Source organism: Garra rufa, chromosome 24 (assembly GCF_049309525.1).
Source record: "Garra rufa chromosome 24, GarRuf1.0, whole genome shotgun sequence".
NCBI classification, from domain to species: domain Eukaryota; kingdom Metazoa; phylum Chordata; class Actinopteri; order Cypriniformes; family Cyprinidae; genus Garra; species Garra rufa.
The window spans coordinates 10,318,385-10,341,571 of NC_133384.1; positions in this window are offsets into that span (position 1 = coordinate 10,318,385).

Sequence of the window (23,187 nt, forward strand, 5' to 3'; positions counted from 1 at the left end):
AGCATGATTGCCATGTTGTTAACATGTTTCTAGCCTGAGTAGCGTGTCACTAACATGATTCTAGTTGCTAGGCTTGGATAGACAGATAGATTTAAGTTTAAATAGCATTTAAGTAAGTTGGCTTTCTCAAGCCAACTTAATAAATTTATAATATGAATTGTGCAAAAGTCAGAATTCTGAGTTTATACTTTGCATTTCTAAATTGTGAGAAAAACTAGTTTGAATTCTGAAATGAAAGGTTATAATTAGCTTTTTTTTCTTGATTCCATAAAGGAATTTCCATTCTAGACACTACAAAAGAAATTAGAAAAAAGTGCAAATGTCCAGTATGTCCATGTCAGGCATGTTTATATACAATAATACTAATGAAAAAGCATTGCAGTGGAATTCAAAAGCGCTTTGTGTCTGAGCGACTGTGATCTGCTGTAATCATTCAGGAGCTGTAGGCCAACCAGTGATTATTATTATTAAGGATGGTCATATTAACATTATTTTAAATGCTCTCTGGGTTTGCTCTGTATCCCCCATTGAGAAATGTTTTAGCATAAATTAGGTATTGATTTGTACAGTGCCTTGTGTCCCCGTTTAAATTCATTAGCTAAAAAAAAAATCAAAAGCTGGCGAATGCAGTTCATTTCAAAGAGTCAAACAATGCCCTTCATGGGTCATACTGTACACCCAGAGAAGTAAATAATCTTTGTGTTTTAATACCTATTTCATTTTTCCACACTCTATTTCAGAGGGCTAACCAACAAAGGCATTTTGATCCGTAATAATAATTACCGCCAGGACAAAAGATGCCAAAACAACCAGCCAAATGACAATTAATGGGACAGAAGAACTCAATAAAGTGATGTGGGTAATTTTTTCTGCATTAATACATGCTCCCCTGATTTATATGCAGAGGCAAGAGGCTACCAAGCTGCAAAATTGCAAAAAGCACCATAAACGTATCATGAAAGCAGCCTATATAAAGTCATATGCATGCTTTTTGAATTATAAAATATCTATATATATTTTTAAAGCATCTTACTCGGTTTATTTTTCCATTTTCTCATTTTCTTTCCATTTGTTCAGGCTTCTTTTAAATTCCAGTGTGGTGCTGACTTGCACATCTCTTGCAAAGAGTTTTAACCTGTGCCCTCTCCTTTGCCTCTTATGCATGGATGCCCTAAACGGCGTTCCCTACTGAGTGGCCTACTCCGGCACCGACGCACGCTTAAGCCCCAAGGTTTACTTTTAAATTTGGGATTCCTCCTCGCACATTAGAGGAATGTCAGGGCTGAGCAAACACATTAACGTCACAGCAGAAGCCCTCCATCTCACCTCCTCCTCCTCCTCACTCACACCACTTTCAGATCTATTTTTTAGCACACAGAAAAGTCACAGAGGCATTTTTCAGTAGAAAATAGCATGAGCTATTATGGAGAGTGAATGGGTGAAAGAAAATGTTTTAAAAAATCCTTATTTTTAATATATTTTTTTATATAATATGCAAAGAATAAATGTAATTATACTTAATTTTTAATGGACTACAACAACTACTACTACTTTCTAATATGTTTTCCTCAACTTTAAGATGTTTTGTCTCTTATCACCAGTTACTTTTAAAAATAATGCATTACAATTTTGATTTACTCCCTAAAAAAGTAACTAATTACTTTACTTAGTTACTTTTTATGGAAAGTAAGTGTTACGTTACTTTAGTGTTACTTTTTAAATCTGGGCAGGGCTTGCTTGTTTTTAATATAAAAAGTTATATTTTTGTCAAATGTAAAAGCCTTTTCACAGCAAAAGCCTCAGGTTTAGAGAAAAGTAAATTGACGTCTGTACAGTAGACCGCAGAAGAACAAATGTCAACTCTTCAGCAATAAAAAAAGGAAAACAAATGTTAGATTATCTTGAGTAATTTTTGCTTATTATTATGGATGAATTGGATCATCGAAGGTCGGCAGCAAAGACATCGATTAATAAAATGGGATTAAATTCATAAAGGATATTTGTATTATTGAACATATTTAATTATTGCAGGTTTGTGTTGAATTTGACTGTTTTTATTCATTTTGTGGAACACTGTATCTGTTTTTGCATGCATGTTCACATTTATTCTAGAACTAAAGTAACTTCTTACTCACAATTTCAATAAATGGCGGGAAAAAGTAATTGGTGTTACTTACTTAAAAAAGGAAAAACAACTATTTTCTTGTTAATTAATTCTTGTTTCTTGTTAATTAAAATGTAATGCGTTACTTTACTAGTTACTTGGAAAAAGTAATATTATTACGTAACTTGCATTACTTGTAATGCATTACCCCCAAAATAAATAAGTTAATGAAATGAAATAATTGTATGGTCAAAACATCTACCATTATTTATTTATTATTTATTTATCATGCATAAAATAAAATAAAATAAAATAAAATAAAATAATTTTATGGTCCAGACATCTACCATTATTTATTTATCATGCATAAAAATAATATTATTACGTAAATAATATTATTGTGTGCGCTACTTGTAATGCATTACCCCCAAAATAAATAAGTTAATGAAATGAAATAATTGTATGGTCAAAACATCTACCATTATTTATTTATTATTTATTTATCATGCATAAAATAAAATAAAATAAAATAAAATAAAATAAAATAAAATAATTTTATGGTCCAGACATCTACCATTATTTATTTATCATGCATAAAAATAATATTATTACGTAAATAATATTATTGCGTGCGCTACTTGTAATGCATTACCCCCAAAATAAATAAGTTAATTATTTTTTCAGAAATATTTTGTATTCTTGATTATCTGGAGATTCTTAGTCATTTAACAGGTTTGTGCTCACCCACAATATCTATTATCTATCTAATTAATAATATCTAGAGATGGGTGCATATGCAGATATGAAACAGTTTTTTTTCTCCCCCATAGAAGGTATAAAAGGTTTGCAGCAATTACCAAGTGAACTGTTAAATAAGTGTATGAGTATTCTGGCCCACTTCCTTAAGTACACTAATTGTGTTTACTGGAATCACTGCTGAACAAGAGTATTGTAAATTTACCAGCAAATTAAAAATGACTCATAAATTACCACTCTCATGTGAGACGCATTTTCGCTATTTAGTTCCCTTAAATTAACCCCGCAGCTGTCTCCCTCTGCCAATTTTGTTTCAGCAGTGTGTTCTATCACCGGGATTGAAGCATTGCAGCCTAATAACAAAAGAGAACGGAACCCGCTTTTTCCATGCTTTCAAGGCCTCCACAAATAAAATAAAATAAATAAATAAATGAAAAAATATAATAAAATAAAATAAAATATTGTATGGCCAAAACATCTACCATTATTTATTTATCATGCATAAAATAAAATAAAATAAAATAAAATAAAATAATTAAAAAATAAAAATAAAAATAAAATAAATTAAAATAAAATAATTGTATGGTCAAAACATCTACCATTATTTATTTATTATTTATTTGTCATGCATTTTTTTTATTTTATTAAAATAAAATAAAATAAAAAAATACAATAAATAATTAAACAATAAAAATAAATAAAATAAAATAATTGTATGGTCAAAACATCTACCATTATTTATTTATTATTTATTTATCATGCATAAAATAAAATAAAATATTTATCATGCATAAAATAAAATAAAATAAAATAAAATAAAATAATTTTATGGTCAAAACATCTACCATTATTTATTTATTATTTATTTATCATGCATAAAATAAAAATAAATAAAAATAAATGAAATAAAATAATTAAAAAATAAAATAAAATAAAATAAATAATTGTATGGGCAAAACATCTACTATTATTTATTTATTATTTATTTATCATGCATAAAATAAAATAAGATATAAAATAAAATAAAACAATAAAAATAAAAATAAAATAATTGTATGGTCAAAACATCTACCATAATTTATTTATTATTTATTTATCATGCATAAAATAAAATAAAATAAAATAAAACAATTAAAAATAAAATAAAATAAAATACTTTCATGGTCAAAACATCTACCATTATTTATTTATTATTTATTTATCATGCATAAAATAAAATAAAATTAAATTAAATTAAATTAAATTAAATAGAATAAAATTAAATAAAATAATTATGGTCCAAACATCTACCAATATTTATTTATTATTTATTTATCATGCATGAAATAAAATAAAATAAATAAATAAAATAATTTTATGGTCAAAACATCTACCATTATTTATTTATTTATTTTATTTTATTTTTTATTAATTCATTCATTCACTGCTTGCACCTCTACAATGACAATAAGAGCTTGACTTTGTCTACACAATGGTGTACTTTTAGCCTCTACCAGCAGGGGGTGATAACAAGCTAAGCCAGACCTTGACTGAGTGCCCCCCAAAAAATTATATTTAATAAAAATTAATTTAAAAAAAGATTGCAAAATTGTACTGTTGACTGCGTGCTTAAGAAAGTTATCTTAAATATAAAATCATCTAAATTTGACTAAATGTGACATTCTATTTGTATACTAAATATATTTCAGATAAATACATACCAAAAAACTATTATGCTCTTTAAATCTGCAATCGACTCTCATTTCAGTAGAAAAAAAAAAGTTAGTGCTCCAAAAATAATGTCTCCTAACATAATTTAAATATGTACACTATAACTTCCATCAGGGCACTAAATGGATGCTATTTTTGCCTTTTGGTGCAACATTAAGCTTGCAAATCTAAATGTGAAACCAACTAGAGAACAAGTTACAAAAGTGGGAGCAATATTGTTTTTGCATTATGAAAGAGCATAGAAAGCACTCTAACCTTCCTGATGCACTCAACTGTTTTCTTGGTCTCAGAAACTGTTGATTGCGTTCAAAACAGACTTGATTTGTTAGACGCTCACATTCTCTGATTATCTGCCTAACATCAAATGCTTTCAACGTATAATCTTTGCTCTTAATTGAAAACTCTTAACAGCATTGTGAATGGCCGTATTCAGCTCTGCTAATGAGATTCAGGCTATTACACCTGACATAACTAATTGTTTGTGTTTAATTACACCATGTCAGAGAAATGGCAATGATGAGAGACGAGGTCTGCCGGCATTATTAAAGAGCCGGGGTCAGCGTTGTTCATTGTGGGCGTCTGAGTTTGAGAATGCGTGGCAGACAGCAGTTCTCCGAAACTTGATATAAAAAATGAGATTTTCAAATTCTATTTTCTGCAGTGAGTCAATTATATTGAAATGACAGAGGTCGTATTCAGTGCTGATCAGCCCAAACGAGCCGCTAGAACGAGCGAGGACTCTTTGGACTGCACTGCGGGGCCCTGCAGCGATGAATGCGTGTCTCACGTCACAAACGCTCGCATAGCTGCTGCATAATAATCCAGAACACACTCAAACACTCAAACACACCTACAGCTTTCAGGAAACCAGCCAGTGTCTGGACCACGAGACACGAGACATCTATCTATCCTTCTATCATTCTATCATTCTATCCTTCTATCTATTGCTATTGTTTTACTATCTATCTATCTATCTATCTATCTATCTATCTATCTATCTATCTATCTATCTATCTATCTATCTATCTATCTATCTATCTATCGATCTATCCTTATATCTATCTATCTATCTATCTATCTATCTATCTATCGTTCTGTCTATCGTTCTGTCTATCTGTCATTTTGTCATCTATCGTTCTATCTATTGTTCTGTCTATCTGTCATTCTATCTATCGTTCTATTGTTCTATAGTTCTATCTATCTATTGTTCTATCTATCGTTCTTTCTATCTGTCGTTTTGTCATCTATCGTTCTATCTATCGTTCTGTCTATCTGTCGTTTTGTCATCTATCGTTCTATCTATCGTTCTTTCTATCTGTCGTTTTGTCATCTATCGTTCTATCTATCGTTCTGTCTATCTGTCATTTTGTCATCTATTGTTCTATCTATTTTTCTGTCTATCTGTCGTTCTATCTATCGCTCTATCGTTCTATCTATCGTTCTATTGTTCTATCTATCGTTCTATCTATCGTTCTATCTATCGTTCTATCTATCGTTCTATGTCTATCGTTCTTTCTATCTGTCGTTTTGTCATCTATCGCTCTATCATTCTATCTATCGTTCTGTCTATCTGTCGTTTTGTCATCTATCTATTGTTCTATCTATCGTTCTATCTATCATTCTGTCTATCTGTCGTTTTGTCATCTATCTATCTATCTGTCTATCATTCTGTCTATCTGTCGTTTTGCCATCTATCGTTCTATCCTTCTATCTATCTGTCACTTTGTCATCTATCGTTCTATTGTTCTATGTATCGTTCTATCTATCGTTCTGTCTATCTGTCATTTTGTCATCTATCGTTCTATTGTTCTATCTATCGTTCTATCTATCGTTCTATCTATTGTTCTATCTATCGTTCTATCGTTCTATCTATCGTTCTGTCTATCTGTCATTTTGTCATCTATCGTTCTATTGTTCTATCTATCGTTCTATCTATCGTTCTATTGTTCTATCTATCGTTCTATCGTTCTATCTATCGTTCTGTCTATCTATCGTTCTATCTATCGTTCTGTCTATCTGTCGTTTTGTCATCTATCGCTCTATCGTTCTATCTATCGTTCTATTGTTCTATTGTTCTATTGTTCTATCGTTCTATCTATCTATTGTTCTATCTATCGTTCTATTGTTCTATCTATCGTTCTATCTATCGTTCTATCTATCGTTCTGTCTATCTATCGTTCAATCTGTCGTTCTTTCTATCTGTCGTTTTGTCATCTATCGCTCTATTGTTCTATCTATCGTTCTGTCTATCTGTCGTTTTGTCATCTATCTATCGTTCTGTCTATCTGTCGTTTTGCCATCTATCGTTCTATCCTTCTATCTATCTGTCACTTTGTCATCTATCGTTCTATTGTTCTATGTATCGTTCTATCTATCGTTCTGTCTATCTGTCATTTTGTCATCTATCGTTCTATCTATCGTTCTATTGTTCTATCTATCGTTCTATTGTTCTATCGTTCTATCTATCTATCGTTCTATCTATCGTTCTATGTCTATCTATCGTTCTATCTATCGTTCTGTCTATCTGTCGTTTTGTCATCTATCGCTCTATCGTTCTATCTATCGTTCTGTCTATCTGTCATTTTGTCATCTATCGTTCTATTGTTCTATCTATCGTTCTATCTATTGTTCTATTGTTCTATCGTTCTATCTATCTATTGTTCTATCTATCGTTCTATTGTTCTATCTATCATTCTATCTATCGTTCTGTCTATCTATCGTTCAATCTGTCGTTCTTTCTATCTGTCATTTTGTCATCTATCGCTCTATTGTTCTATCTATTGTTCTGTCTATCTGTCGTTTTGTCATCTATCTATTGTTCTATCTATCGTTCTATCTATCGTTCTATCGTTCTATCTATCTATTGTTCTATCTATCGTTCTATCTATCATTATATGTCTATCTATCGTTCAATCTATCGTTCTTTCTATCTGTCGTTTTGTCATCTATCGCTCTATTGTTCTATCTATCGTTCTGTCTATCTGTCGTTTTGTCATCTATTTATCGTTCTATCTATCGTTCTATCTATCATTCTGTCTATCTGTCATTTTGTCATCTATCGTTCTATTGTTCTATCTATCATTCGATCTATCGTTCTATTGTTCTATCGTTCTATCTATCTATTGTTCTATCTATCGTTCTATCTATCATTCTATGTCTATCTATCGTTCAATCTATCGTTCTTTCTATCTGTCGTTTTGTCATCTATCGCTCTATCGTTCTATCTATCGTTCTGTCTATCTGTCGTTTTGCCATCTATCGTTCTATCGTTCTATCTATCTTTCATTTTGTCATCTATCGTTCTATTGTTCTATCTATCGTTCTATTGTTCTATCTATCGTTCTATCTATCGTTCTATCGTTCTATCGTTCTATCTATTGTTCTATGTCTATCTATCGTTCTATCTATCGTTCTGTCTATCTGTCGTTTTGTCATCTATCGCTCTATCGTTCTATCTATTGTTCTATTGTTCTATCGTTCTATCTATCTATTGTTCTATCTATCGTTCTATTGTTCTATCTATCGTTCTATCTATCGTTCTATCTATCGTTCTATGTCTATCTATCATTCAATCTATCGTTCTTTCTATCTGTCGTTTTGTCATCTATCGCTCTATTGTTCTATCTATCGTTCTGTCTATCTGTCATTTTGTCATCTATCTATTGTTCTATATATCGTTCTATCTATCGTTCTGTCTATCTGTCGTTTTGTCATCTATCTATCGTTCTATCTATCGTTCTGTCTATCTGTCGTTTTGTCATCTATCTATTGTTCTATCTATCGTTCTATTGTTCTATCCATCGTTCAATCTATCGTTCTTTCTATCTGTCGTTTTGTCATCTATCGCTCTATTGTTCTATCTATCGTTCTGTCTATCGTTCTATCTATCGTTCTGTCTATCTGTTGTTTTGTCATCTATCTATTGTTCTATCTATCGTTCTATTGTTCTATCTATCGTTCAATCTATCGTTCTTTCTATCTGTCGTTTTGTCATCTATCGCTTTATTGTTCTATCTATCGTTCTGTCTATCTGTCGTTTTGTCATCTATCTATTGTTCTATCTATCGTTCTATCTATCGTTCTGTCTATCTGTTGTTTTGTCATCTATCTATCGTTCTATCTATCGTTCTATCTATCGTTCTGTCTATCTGTCGTTTTGTCATCTATCTATTGTTCTATCTATCGCTCTATTGTTCTATCTATCATTCTGTCTATCTGTTGTTTTGTCATCTATCTATCGTTCTATCTATCGTTCTATCTATCATTCTGTCTATCTGTCATTTTGTCATCTATCGTTCTATTGTTCTATCTATCGTTCTATTGTTCTATCGTTCTATCTATCTATTGTTCTATCTATCGTTCTATCTATCATTCTATGTCTATCTATCGTTCAATCTATCGTTCTTTCTATCTGTCGTTTTGTCATCTATCTCTCTATCGTTCTATCGTTCTGTCTATCTGTCGTTTTGCCATCTATCGTTCTATCCTTCTATCTATCTGTCATTTTGTCATCTATCTTTCTATTGTTCTATCTATCGTTCTATCTATCATTCTGTCTATCTGTCATTTTGTCATCTATCATTCTATTGTTCTATCTATCGTTCTATCTATCGTTCTATTGTTCTATCTATCGTTCTATCGTTCTATTGTTCTATCGTTCTATCTATCTATCGTTCTATCTATCGTTCTATGTCTATCTATCGTTCTATTAATCGTTCTGTCTATCTGTCATTTTGTCATCTATCGTTCTATCTATTGTTCTATCGTTCTATCTATCGTTCTATCTATCGTTCTATGTCTATCTATCGTTCAATCTATCGTTCTGTCTGTCGTTTTGTCATCTATCTATTGTTCTATCTATCGTTCTATCTATCGTTCTGTCTATCTGTCGTTTTGTCATCTATCTATCGTTCTATCTATCGTTCTATCTATCGTTCTATCGTTCTATCTATCTATCGTTCTATCTATCGTTCTATGTCTATCTATCGTTCTATTAATCGTTCTGTCTATCTGTCATTTTGTCATCTATCGTTCTATCTATTGTTCTATCGTTCTATCTATCGTTCTATCTATCGTTCTATGTCTATCTATCGTTCAATCTATCGTTCTGTCTGTCGTTTTGTCATCTATCTATTGTTCTATCTATCGTTCTATCTATCGTTCTGTCTATCTGTCGTTTTGTCATCTATCTATCGTTCTATCTATCGTTCTATCTATCGTTCTGTCTATCGTTCTATCTATCTATTGTTCTATCTATGTCACGGTTCATGTATCCGCGGTCTTCTCAGGTCTTGTGATTTGTTCGTTTGTCATGTGATTGTCACGCTCGCTCAGCTGAGCTGCCAATCAGTCCGCCACAGGTGTCTCTCATCACCACTGCCTATATATACTCACAGCATTCTCTCTCCCTCGTCTGATAGTTTTCCCGGATCCCTCGTTGTGTTGGTTCGTCTTGCTCTGTCTGGTTCGTGTGTTGGATTGTACCGTCGTGGATGTTGTCGCTGTCTTCGTGTTTGCACTGGATTCACCACAGCACCAACGGACTCTCTCACCACCATCACCAGCCATCTAACCCCTGTGTCACCCAGCTGAGAGATCGCACCATCATCACTCTGTTTGTACTTTTTCTAAATAAACTGTTATTCACTTCATCCTGCATTTGCTTCCTCATCTTTGTCCGCACGTCACAGAACTATCAGACCATTAATGGAAGCAGCAGGCACCACCCCGCCCACCATGGAGGATTACATGCGGGATTGTATCTCTCGGCTGGAGAAACAGGAGAAGGGCTCTGAGGATTCCGGTCAGGCCATCAGAGCTCTTGTGACACAGGTGTCTGAGCTCACCCAGCGTATGCGTCAATTGCAACTTCCCGCTGCGCCCGCCACACCACCCACGCCGCCCGCCCCTCTCGCAGCGGTCGGAACATCTGCTCTCGCTACCCAGCCAGAGCCCCGCCTTCCCCCGCCGGAGGTCTATAGTGGTGAGCCGAACCTATGCCGAGCCTTCCTCACTAAATGCTCTATGCATTTCACCTTGCAGCCGCGCACATTTTGTAGTGAGGAGGGCAAGGTGGCGTTCGTGCTCACCCTATTGACGGGGAGGGCGGCACTTTGGGGCACGGCAGTGTGGGAGAATCAAGACCCTTGTTGTGCCTCGTTCGCTACACTCACCGCCGAAATGAAAAGGGTGTTTGACCGCGCGGTTTCAGGAAGGGAGGCCGCGCGGATGTTGGCGGATCTCCGACAGGGGGGGAGTTCCGTCTCAGAATATTCCATTCAATTTCGCACCCTGGCGGCGGAGTGTAATTGGAACGAGGAAGCGCAGTGGGATATGTTCCTGCATGGGTTGGCTGATCGAGTTCAAAAGGAGATCTACGCCCTGGATCTACCCGCCAACCTTAATGGACTTATCGATCTTGCACTGCGGGTAGACTCTCGACTCTCCCGAGCCGAGCGACGGGGATTTTCCGCTCGGCTCCCCCCTGGGGAGGGAATGTCAACTCGAGCCAGCGGCAGAGAACCGATCAGCCACACCGACGAACCCGAGCCCATGCAGGTGGGTAGAGCTCGGCTTTCCCGGGAGGAGAAGGAGAGGCGGAGGTCCCAGGGCCTTTGTCTGTACTGTGGCGCGGCAGGACATTTCGCTTTCAACTGCCCGGTAAAAGGCCCAGCCCGGCAGTAAATCTGAGGCTACTGTCGGGTGGGATCTCTGCTGAGAAGACCTCATCCACCTCGACCTCCACGCTCCTTCCGGTAAGGTTAAGATGGCACACACAGGATCACATCTGCACTGCACTGTTGGACTCCGGGGCCGAAGGTAATTTTATGGACTCTTCATTTGCTCATGTTAATCATGTTCCCCTCCGTCCCCTCACCAACAGCATCGCCGTCCACGCCCTCAACGGTCAGCTCCTTCCCCGGATTACCTTCACTACAGAACCCATCACTCTCACTGTGTCTGGCAATCACAGTGAGAGTATCCCTTTTTTCATCCTGGACTCCCCTCATGCACCCGTTGTTCTTGGACACCCGTGGCTTATAAAACATAACCCCAGAATTGATTGGCAGCTCCAGTCTGTGTCTGAGTGGAGCGTTAAATGTCATGAGTCTTGTCTTGTCTCTGCTTGTCCGTCTGTCTCTGTTTCTACTATAACCCCCCAAACTTAAAAGGAAGCTACTCTGAGGGGGTCCACAGATTTTCGAAGGGTACTGAATAAAAACATAACCACTCCTTCAAACAAATATGCTTTTTTCCTTTTTCTTTATTCTCCACAGTGTAAATAATAATATGTAATTGCCACTAGTAAATGAATAGATGTTTATACCATTTATCAGTCTTTGTCTGCATAAAAGTCAATGAAATAAATACACTTATCATGTGAGTCCATGCGGTCAATGAAGCAAACTGAAGAGGATGAGATGAGTAGAAATCTAACGAGCTTGAGTGCGATGCAATGTAATCCAATAGGTTCGATGAATGAGATGATTGTTAGTGGCGTCGACGATTTGAACACCGCGCTTTAAGCTGACCAGCCCAAACCAACACGATCCAACTCCTCCGTTGCTCAGTATACATGCCGTGAACTCATCCTTGATACCCAAGTGATTCAAATGTGGTGAGATAAACAACTGATAGCGGTCCAAACCACCGGGGTTATACTGAGTGTTCATAAGCGAAAGAAAAGAGTCCTCTCTAAAAAGAAAATCACAACATCCCCGATAAATAACAACAATTTCCAATGCATCATGTTAGGAACCTAGCCGGACAATACTCACATTTGAGCAGAAACTTGAAAAGTTCTCAAACGAGGACTCTGAGTGGGCAGGTAGCGTTTGCCACGCGGATGCCTACACCAAACTGACTCACTCTGAAATGAACGCTCTTAAATGAGGAAATACACTAGGCCTTAGCGCCCTCTAGCGGCTCCCTGCGATATTTTATCCGGCCATGAAAACGAACATTTTTATACATTTTAGAGCACAAAAAAAAACACATTAGAAAATAAACTAAAGTAGCGATTACATCGTTACATACCCCTCCCTATGGTCTAAAAATTTGACCATGGCAAATTTTTAAATTCTGTGTATGGTATGTATCTTCTTGAGAAGGATCAGACAACATAACCACCCTATAGTTCACAGGACCTAGTTTCTTTGTAACTTTAGCTGGGCCTTTCCATTTTGGAGAGATCTTGGCCATAAAGGCATCATCAGCACGTGATAGAGGATGCGTTCGTACCCACACTAAATCTCCCTCACTAAAATTTTGAGTTCTTCTATTGAGATTGTAGTACTTCCTTTGTTTGGCTTGTGCCTTCCCTACATTCTCTTTTACTGACTCGTACAGTAGTTGTTGCCTGTCAAGAACACTGTAAGCTGGTTGGTCTGGATCTGGGGGATTTTGTAACGCTCTTTGCAAAGGACCTTTTAGCTTTCGTCCTAAAGCGATTTCTGCAGGAGAATGTCCCGTGCTCTCGTGCCAGGCAGTGTTAAGTGCGAATCTGAGCTCACATAACCACTGATCCCAAGTACGGTGGTTCTCTTCAACATACATGGCAATCATGGTCTTAAGGCTCCGATTGACTCGTTCAGTGAGGTTTGACTGTGGGTGATATGCTGTGGTAAGCCTTTGTGTCACTTGCCATTGCTTGCACAACTGCTCTAGGAGTTTGGAGGTGAACTGTGTTCCTCTGTCAGACACGATGAAAGCTGGTGTTCCCCATCTTGTAAAGATCTCTTCTAAAAGAATTTTCACAATAGTTGTAGCTTTAGCGTTTCTCATGGGAAAAACTTCTACCCACTTGCTAAAGTAGTCCACAATGACTAGAAGGTACTCATTCTGGCGGGTGCTTCGTGGGAATGGTCCCATAATGTCCATCCCAAGCATAAATCCAGGCTCGACTATGGGCACACTTTGTAGGTTGCCTGCAGGTTTCAGGTTTGTGGGCTTGTACACTTGACATTTCCTACACTCCGTGCAGTGCTGCCATACATCAGTACGTATTGAGGGCCAATAAGCAAATTCTAAAAGACGCATAAGAGTTTTAAATTTACCTAAATGACCACTCAGAGGGTTGTCATGAGCATAAGTCAACATCACTTCTTTCAATTTTGCAGGAACAACTACCTGTAATCTCTGACCTTCTTTGGGGCATGGCACACTCCGGAATAAAACTTCATTTTTGATGACATAGTGTGTCCTCTTAAGATCGATGGTGAGCTGTTTCTTGGCGTTAACCATGATCTCTTGACACTCTGGGTCCTTTTTCTGTTCGTCAGCCACTTCTGACAAGTCCAATGGCAAATCACAAGTGAGAGGATTAAAACCATGTTTAACTGGTGTGTGCAGCAACGCGGCTGGTGATTCCGCTGAATATCTTCTGGATAAGACATCAGGCACTACATTACATTGCCCTTTTAGGTACCGTACAGTAAAGTGATATCCCTGAAGTCTAATCGTCCATCTTTCCAGTCTAGATGAGGGCTTTGGATGCCGAAAGAGCCAGACTAAGGATGCATGGTCTGTGATTACTTCAAACGCTCGTCCTTCCAGATAATGGTGCCACTTTTCTACTGCCCACACGACTGCTAGACATTCTTTCTCAGATGTTGAATAGGATTTCTCTGCACCTTGTAATAACCGGGAGGCATATGCAATCACTTTCTCTTGGCCATCAACTTCTTGCATCAGCACGGCTCCTAAGCCCACATTACTTGCATCAGTCTGTACTTTAAAGGAACAATCAAAGTTAGGTGTACTTAAAACAGGTGCTCTAGTCAGTTCATCTTTGATAAGATCAAATGAACGCTGGCATTCTTCGGTCCACTTCCACTCTGCATCTTTTCTCTTCAGTGCATGTAACGGTGCTGTTTTGGTGGAGAAATCAGGAATAAAACGATGGTACCATGCTGCAAGGCCTAAGAAGCGTTGTACCTCTTTTAAGGACTTGGGAGTTGGAAAAGTTCTAACCGCATCCACCTTGTCTGAATTCACCTTAACTCCATCAGCTGTAATGGTATGACCTAGGTAATCAAGTGAAGCACGGATGAACTTACATTTCTTGAGGTTTAGTGTGAGACCGGCCTTGTGCAGACTGTGAAACACTTGTTTGAGATGGCACAGATGAGTCTGTAGATCTGGGGAGTAGACAATGATATCGTCAATGTAAACCATGCAACACTTGTTTTTATGTTCCCTCAGAACTTGCTCCATTAACCTTTGGAAAGATGCTGCTGCGTTTTTGAGGCCAAACGGAAGACACAAGAATTCATATATTCCTGAAGCTGTAACGAAAGCCGTTTTTTCCACACTCGCTGGATCCATCTCAACTTGCCAATAACCACACTTTAAATCCAATGTGCTGAACACTTTAGCTGATTGGAGAGAATCAAGAATATCTGTTATCTGAGGCATGGGATAGGGATCTAGGTGAGTTTTTGCATTAAGCCCACGATAATCAACACATAACCGTGATCCTCCATCTTTTTTATCTACCACTACCACAGGTGAAGCCCAGGGTGACGTAGAAGGTCTGATAATCTTCTGTTGCAGTAGCTCCTTAACCTGCTCCTCAATAAAATCATTCTTAGCCCTCGAGACTCTGTATGGTTTTTTCCGTAAAGGCAGTTTGTCAGTTGTTTTTATTTCATGCCTAATACAATTTGTACGACCAAGCTTAAGTGTACATACTAAAGGCCAATTGTACATAAGAGCTTTCAACTGACTCTTTACCTGAGCTGAAGCATTGGAGCTTTCCACAGCCTGGTCGATCAACTTCAACTCTTCCTCATTGTGCATCGCTCCTTCTCCTTGTGCGACATAGAACTCGATAGAGGCAGGCTCGTGCACGTCATTAAAACACATAGGGTGACTAGAGTTAACATCCGGCAGATATACTCGTGAAGCATTAAAATCAATAATTACTCCAGCCTTTTTGAGAAAATCCACCCCCAAGATGACAGGAACGGCCAAATTCTCATCCTCCATCACATAAAATGTGATCTCCTGTTTCACTCCATATATTTCACATTGCCAGCACACTTTACCTTGGGTTTTCTGACTCTGGCCATTGGCGAGCATGAACGTTTGAGCACTTTTGGTCAACTGCTCATCTTTCTGCCTCAGTCTCTGCCATACTTTCTCCTGCAACAAAGAGAAGGTGCTTCCAGTATCAATTATTGCGTTGAAGTACGAGTGCTTTAAAATTAGTGGGGCTTGTAACACATTATTACAGTGAGAGTTAAAAACAGGATCAACAAACATGACCCGATTTTGTGGTCCTTTTCCATTAGAAGACTTCCTCTTCTGCTCCTCATCTTTTACCTGATTCCATCTCCTCTTGCTCTCTGTCCAGTCCTTCTCTATTTGAGTTCCGAGACGAACCAGATCATTCACAGTTTTTACAGTTCCTCTCAACAGTGAAGCCAATCTCGGATTACAGTTTCTCAACGTTGCTTGTACCAACTCATTTTCAGGCATTTCAGGATTAATCTTTAATGTCATCGCTCTGTAATTAAATGCAAAATCTCTTATATTTTCATCAACCCTTTGTCGACGATTTGCCAGCTTCTGAGCAGCAACTTCTTTATGATCTTCGTTTAAAAATGAGAAAAGAAACTTCTCTTTGAAGGACGGCCAATCTCTAATATTTTGCCTCTCCGCTCTCCACCAACTTTTAGCAGTATCCTTAAGACTCACAGATAGCGCTGCTAACAACTCTTCATGATACAGAGGTCTCAACTCATTGTACTCTTCAAACCGATCAATGAAATCAATGGGGTCTTCTGAATCTAAATTACTGAATGTGGGCAAATCCATCTTAACTGTTGGATATGGAGTTGGAGATGAAAGATACGTTACTTTCTCTGTGACGTCTGGAGTAAGCGCAGCACTCTTGGATGGGGTTTGAGACAACTTCTGAGAGGTAGCGATACTAGAACAGACAGGAGTAGATGTGATGGATTTAATGGCTTTGAATTGTTGATCTAGTTGTCGATCTCGACGCTTTAAACAATCCACAATGCTCTGACTCAATTCATCAACTCGGGTATAACACTGCTGTTTAAGACGATCCAGCTCTCTCTGTAACCGATAGTTAAGCCTGTCTTCACATGCTTTTAACTGTACGTTCAACGTTTCTTTGGGAACTAGTTCACTGACTCTATGCTCAAGATCTGACAGATGTTCTTCAATACTACTTATCCGTTCATTGCCTGAATTGTTATGCTGCAGTTCATCCTCATAGAACTCAAGTGGCGGAGGAGGTAAAAGCAAATCATCATTTTTAGACGACACCTCACCTATCTGCTCTATAGACACATCTCTACCTTCTCTTTCTTCCTCTGAATCCAAGTATAACTCACTAAAGGTATCTATAAGATTTGTAACTTGGTCTCTGTGGTGAACAAATGCTTCACCTGAATAATTTTCCATTGTAGACGGTGATTTATCCTATTTGTTTGAGAAGGGTTTTTCAGTACCATCGAAATTTTATATTTTTATTACAAGGAACCTTACGGGTCCCTGTTCGGGCGCCAATCTATAACCCCCCAAACTTAAAAGGAAGCTACTCTGAGGGGGTCCACAGATTTTCGAAGGGTACTGAATAAAAACATAACCACTCCTTCAAACAAATATGCTTTTTTCCTTTTTCTTTATTCTCCACAGTGTAAATAATAATATGTAATTGCCACTAGTAAATGAATAGATGTTTATACCATTTATCAGTCTTTGTCTGCATAAAAGTCAATGAAATAAATACACTTATCATGTGAGTCCATGCGGTCAATGAAGCAAACTGAAGAGGATGAGATGAGTAGAAATCTAACGAGCTTGAGTGCGATGCAATGTAATCCAATAGGTTCGATGAATGAGATGATTGTTAGTGGCGTCGACGATTTGAACACCGCGCTTTAAGCTGACCAGCCCAAACCAACACGATCCAACTCCTCCGTTGCTCAGTATACATGCCGTGAACTCATCCTTGATACCCAAGTGATTCAAATGTGGTGAGATAAACAACTGATAGCGGTCCAAACCACCGGGGTTATACTGAGTGTTCATAAGCGAAAGAAAAGAGTCCTCTCTAAAAAGAAAATCACAACATCCCCGATAAATAACAACAATTTCCAATGCATCATGTTAGGAACCTAGCCGGACAATACTCACATTTGAGCAGAAACTTGAAAAGTTCTCAAACGAGGACTCTGAGTGGGCAGGTAGCGTTTGCCACGCGGATGCCTACACCAAACTGACTCACTCTGAAATGAACGCTCTTAAATGAGGAAATACACTAGGCCTTAGCGCCCTCTAGCGGCTCCCTGCGATATTTTATCCGGCCATGAAAACGAACATTTTTATACATTTTAGAGCACAAAAAAAAAACACATTAGAAAATAAACTAAAGTAGCGATTACATCGTTACACTACGTTTCAGGAGAAGGCGGCGGATCTGTGTAACGTGCCCTCTGAGTATCTCGACCTGAAGGAAGTGTTCAGTAAGTCTCGGGCTGCTTCTCTCCCTCCTCATCGTCCCTATGACTGTGCTATAGAGTTATTGCCAGGTACGTCTCCGCCCAAGGGCAAACTTTATTCACTCTCGGTTCCGGAGAGGGAGGCTATGGAGAAATATATTTCTGATTCTCTAGCAGCCGGGTTCATTCGACCCTCCTCTTCACCAGCGGGGGCGGGATTCTTTTTTGTGGGGAAGAAAGACGGATCTCTGCGACCTTGCATTGATTACCGAGGGCTGAATAATATCACGGTTAAGAACACCTACCCTTTGCCATTGATATCTTCAGCCTTCGAGAGGTTGCAGGGAGCGTCGGTCTTCACTAAATTGGATTTAAGGAACGCGTATCATTTGGTCCGCATCAGGAGGGGAGATGAATGGAAGACCGCCTTTAATACCCCCAGGGGGCACTTTGAATACTTGGTCATGCCCTTCGGCTTGTCCAACTCCCCAGGGGTCTTTCAAGCACTCGTCAATGACGTACTGCGAGACATGGTCGATCAGTTCATATATGTCTACCTGGATGACATATTGATTTTTTCTTCGTCTCTCCAGGAACATGTGCAGCAGGTACGACGAGTGCTTCAGAGGCTGTTAGAGAATGGGCTTTTTGTCAAGGCGGAGAAATGCGTTTTTCATGCACAGTCTGTTCCTTTTCTAGGGTACATCTTGTCGCCTGAGGGGGTTCGCGTGGATCCAGAGAAGGTAAAGGCTGTGGTAGATTGGCCAACCCCGGATTCCCGCAAGGCCCTGCAAAGGTTTCTTGGGTTCGCCAATTTTTACCGACGCTTTGTTCGTAATTACAGCCAGCTAGCCGCACCTCTGACTGCCTTAACCTCTTCCAAGACGACGTTCAGGTGGTCAGACGCAGCTGATGCTGCGTTTGCCAAACTGAAAGGCCGCTTCGTTTCGGCTCCCATCTTAATTACCCCTGATCCATCACGTCAGTTTGTGGTGGAGGTTGACGCATCAGAGGTGGGGGTTGGCGCGGTCCTGTCCCAGCGCTCAACCACAGACGACAAAATGCATCCTTGCGCGTTTTACTCTCATCGTTTATCCCCTGCAGAATCGAATTATGATATTGGTGATCGAGAGTTGTTGGCAGTCAAGTTGGCATTAGAAGAATGGCGTCATTGGCTTGAGGGGTCGGGGGTACCTTTCATTGTATGGACCGATCACAAAAACCTCGAATACATTAGAACGGCTAAAAGATTGAACTCTAGGCAGGCTCGGTGGGCTCTGTTTTTCGGACGTTTTGATTTTACTCTCTCGTACCGCCCGGGTTCCAAAAATGTTAAACCCGATTCTTTGTCGCGTATTTTTGACCATTCCGATCGCCCGTCCACTCCCGAGAGTATTTTTCCTGAGACGCTTATCGTTTCAACTCTCACATGGGAGGTCGAATCGAAGGTAAAAACAGCCTTAGAAGGGGTAACGCCTCCGCCCGCTTGCCCACCGAATCGGTTATTTGTGCCAGAGGAATTACGGTCCGAGGTTATTCAGTGGGGACATTGTTCTAATGTAGCATGTCATCCAGGAGTCAACCGAACCTTACATTTGGTCAAGCAACGATTTTGGTGGCCCCTAATGGCTCGTGACGTTCGCAGTTTTGTTTTGGCTTGCTCGGTTTGTGCTATTGGTAAGACTTCTAATAGACCTCCGGATGGGCTCCTTCAACCGCTGCCGGTACCTTCGAGACCCTGGTCCCACATCGCGCTAGATTTTGTTACCGCCCTCCCGCCCTCCCAGGGCAACACGGTAGTTTTGACCGTGGTGGACCGGTTCTCGAAGGCTGCCCACTTTATTCCCTTGCCCAAATTACCCTCAGCCAAGGAAACAGCGGTGACTGTGGTGGATCACGTCTTTCGGTTACATGGCCTCCCGACAGACGTGGTCTCCGACAGGGGACCCCAGTTTGTGTCCAAATTTTGGCAAGAATTTTGTAAATTACTGGGGGCTACTGTTAGTCTATCTTCAGGGTTCCATCCACAAACCAATGGACAAACCGAGAGAGCCAACCAAGATCTGGAAAGGGCGTTACGTTGCGTGGTCTCCAGAAATCCTTCCTCCTGGAGCCAACAACTCTCGATGGTGGAGTATGCCCACAATTCATTACCAGTATCATCTACGGGCCTATCTCCGTTTCAGTGTAGCTTAGGTTACCAGCCACCTATTTTTCCTAGTCTGGAATCCGAAGTCGCGGTCCCCTCTGCCCACGCTTTCGTCCAGAGGTGCCATCACACCTGGACTAGAGCCCGTGAGGCTCTACTCCGGGTGGGAGTGCGCACCAAGGCCAAGGCCGATCGCCACCGGTCAAAGCCTCCCGTATACGTCGTCGGTTCTAAAGTGTGGCTTTCTACTTTATTGGCCCGTTTCCTGTCACCAAAGTCATTAGTCCGGTGGCAGTCCGCCTCAAACTCCCTCCAGTATACAGGAGAATTCATCCCGTCTTTCATGTCTCCAAAATTAAGCCAGTGTTTTTTGCACGTATTAATCCGCCAGCTCCGGTTCCCCCACCGCCGCGACTCGTAGACGGGGAACCAACCTATTCGGTCAATCGTATTCTGGACTCTAGGCGGAGGGGACGAGGATTTCAGTACTTGGTGGACTGGGAAGGTTACGGTCCGGAGGAGAGAAGTTGGGTGCCTGCCAGAGACATCCTGGATCACTCTCTTATCGATGATTTCAATCGACAGGTTGCAGAATCTGGGAACGTCAGGAGACGTTCCTAGAGGAAGGGGTACTGTCACGGTTCATGTATCCGCGGTCTTCTCAGGTCTTGTGATTTGTTCGTTTGTCATGTGATTGTCACGCTCGCTCAGCTGAGCTGCCAATCAGTCCGCCACAGGTGTCTCTCATCACCACTGCCTATATATACTCACAGCATTCTCTCTCCCTCGTCTGATAGTTTTCCCGGATCCCTCGTTGTGTTGGTTCGTCTTGCTCTGTCTGGTTCGTGTGTTGGATTGTACCGTCGTGGATGTTGTCGCTGTCTTCGTGTTTGCACTGGATTCATCACAGCACCAACGGACTCTCTCACCACAATCACCAGCCATCTAACCCCTGTGTCACCCAGCTGAGAGATCGCACCATCATCACTCTGTTTGTACTTTTTCTAAATAAACTGTTATTCACTTCATCCTGCATTTGCTTCCTCATCTTTGTCCGCACGTCACAATCTATCGTTCTATCTATCGTTCTATGTCTATCTATCGTTCAATCTATCGTTCTTTCTATCTGTCGTTTTGTCATCTATCGCTCTATCGTTCTATCTATCGTTCTGTCTATCTGTCGTTTTGTCATCTATCGCTCTATTGTTCTATCTATCGTTCTATCTATCGTTCTATCTATTGTTCTATCTATCGTTCTATCTATCGTTCTATTGTTCTATCATTCTATCTATCTATTGTTCTATCTATCGTTCTATCTATCGTTCTATGTATATCTATCGTTCAATCTATCGTTCTTTCTATCTGTCGTTTTGTCATCTATCGCTCTATTATTCTGTCTATCTGTCGTTTTGTCATCTATCGCTCTATTGTTCTATCTATCGTTCTATCTATCGTTCTATCTATTGTTCTATCTATCGTTCTATTGTTCTATCGTTCTATCTATCTATTGTTCTATCTATCATTCTATCTATCGTTCTGTCTATCTATCGTTCAATCTATCGTTCTTTCTATCTGTCGTTTTGTCATCTATCGCTCTATTGTTCTATCTATCGTTCTGTCTATCTGTCATTTTGTCATCTATCGTTCTATGTCTATCTATCGTTCTGTCTATCTGTCGTTTTGTCATCTGTTTATCATTCTATCTATCTGTCATTTTGTCATCTATCGTTCTATCTATCATTCTATGTCTATCTATCGTTTTGTTCATCTGTCGTTTTGTCATCTGTTTATCGTTCTATCTATCTGTCATTTTGTCATCTAACGTTCTATCATTCTATGTCTATCGTTCTGTCTATCTGTCATTTTGTCATCTATCTATTGTTCTGTCTATCGTTCTGTCTATCTGTCGTTTTGTCAGCTATCTATCATTCTGTCTATCTGTCATTTTGTCATCTATCGTTCTATCTATCGTTCTATGTCTATCTATCGTTCTGTCTATCTGTCGTTTTGTCATCTATCTATCGTTCTATCTGTCATTTTGTCATCTAACGTTCTATCTATCATTCTATGTCTATCTATCGTTCTATCTATCTGTCGTTTCGTCATCTATCTATCGTTCTATCTATCTGTCATTTTGTCATCTAACGTTCTATCTATCGTTCTATGTCTATCTATCGTTCTGTCTATCTGTCGTTTTGTCATCTATCTATCGTTCTGTCTCTGTTGTTTTGTCATCTATCTATCGTTCTATCTATCTGTCTATTTATCTATCTATATATCATTTATTCCATCTGTCATTCATTATATCAATTCTTTTATCATTCTATTATTAATTATATCCATCTATCAAAATCTCCGGTTTTGTTCTTTTTTTCTGGTTTGTGTGATCATGTATCATAGAGTAGTGTCCTCTGTGTACCTACAGCCTCAAAGGCTTGAAATCGAGTCTGAAGGCAGAGCAGGAGTAAACAGAGAGAAAAGTAAATAAATAGGAGTTGAGAGATGCTACTGTAGATTAGCATCCGAGACTCGACAGGGGACGGCAGCATATCCCGGTTAACGTTAAAGACGAGATGTGTGACAGCTATGATGTATTACTGGTGGAAAGCAACAGAACCTGAAGGCGATCAATCTTCACTTTAATTCAAAGCTGCTCGCTTCATCATATTGTCAAAGAGCGCAGCCGCGTGGGTTCGAGCCGAAGCGCGCTGATCGCGAATGCTGAAAAAAGATGATCGATTAGCTAATGGCAGAAACTGAGCCATTGGAATCTTCTCATTTGTTAGGATGCTAATGACGACCTTGATTTATTGCTGTTGACACACCGAGAAAGTTTTGTCACTTGTTTTGGCTCGGTGTGGATTTTCATTGATATTCAAGGGCTAACCTTTAGCAGTAAGATGGAGTTCACTCCCATGTGACATTTTCATTTCTCACAGTCTGCGGGAGTGTTGAGTGAGCAGCTGAGGTGCAAAGAGGGCTCCGTTTGATTC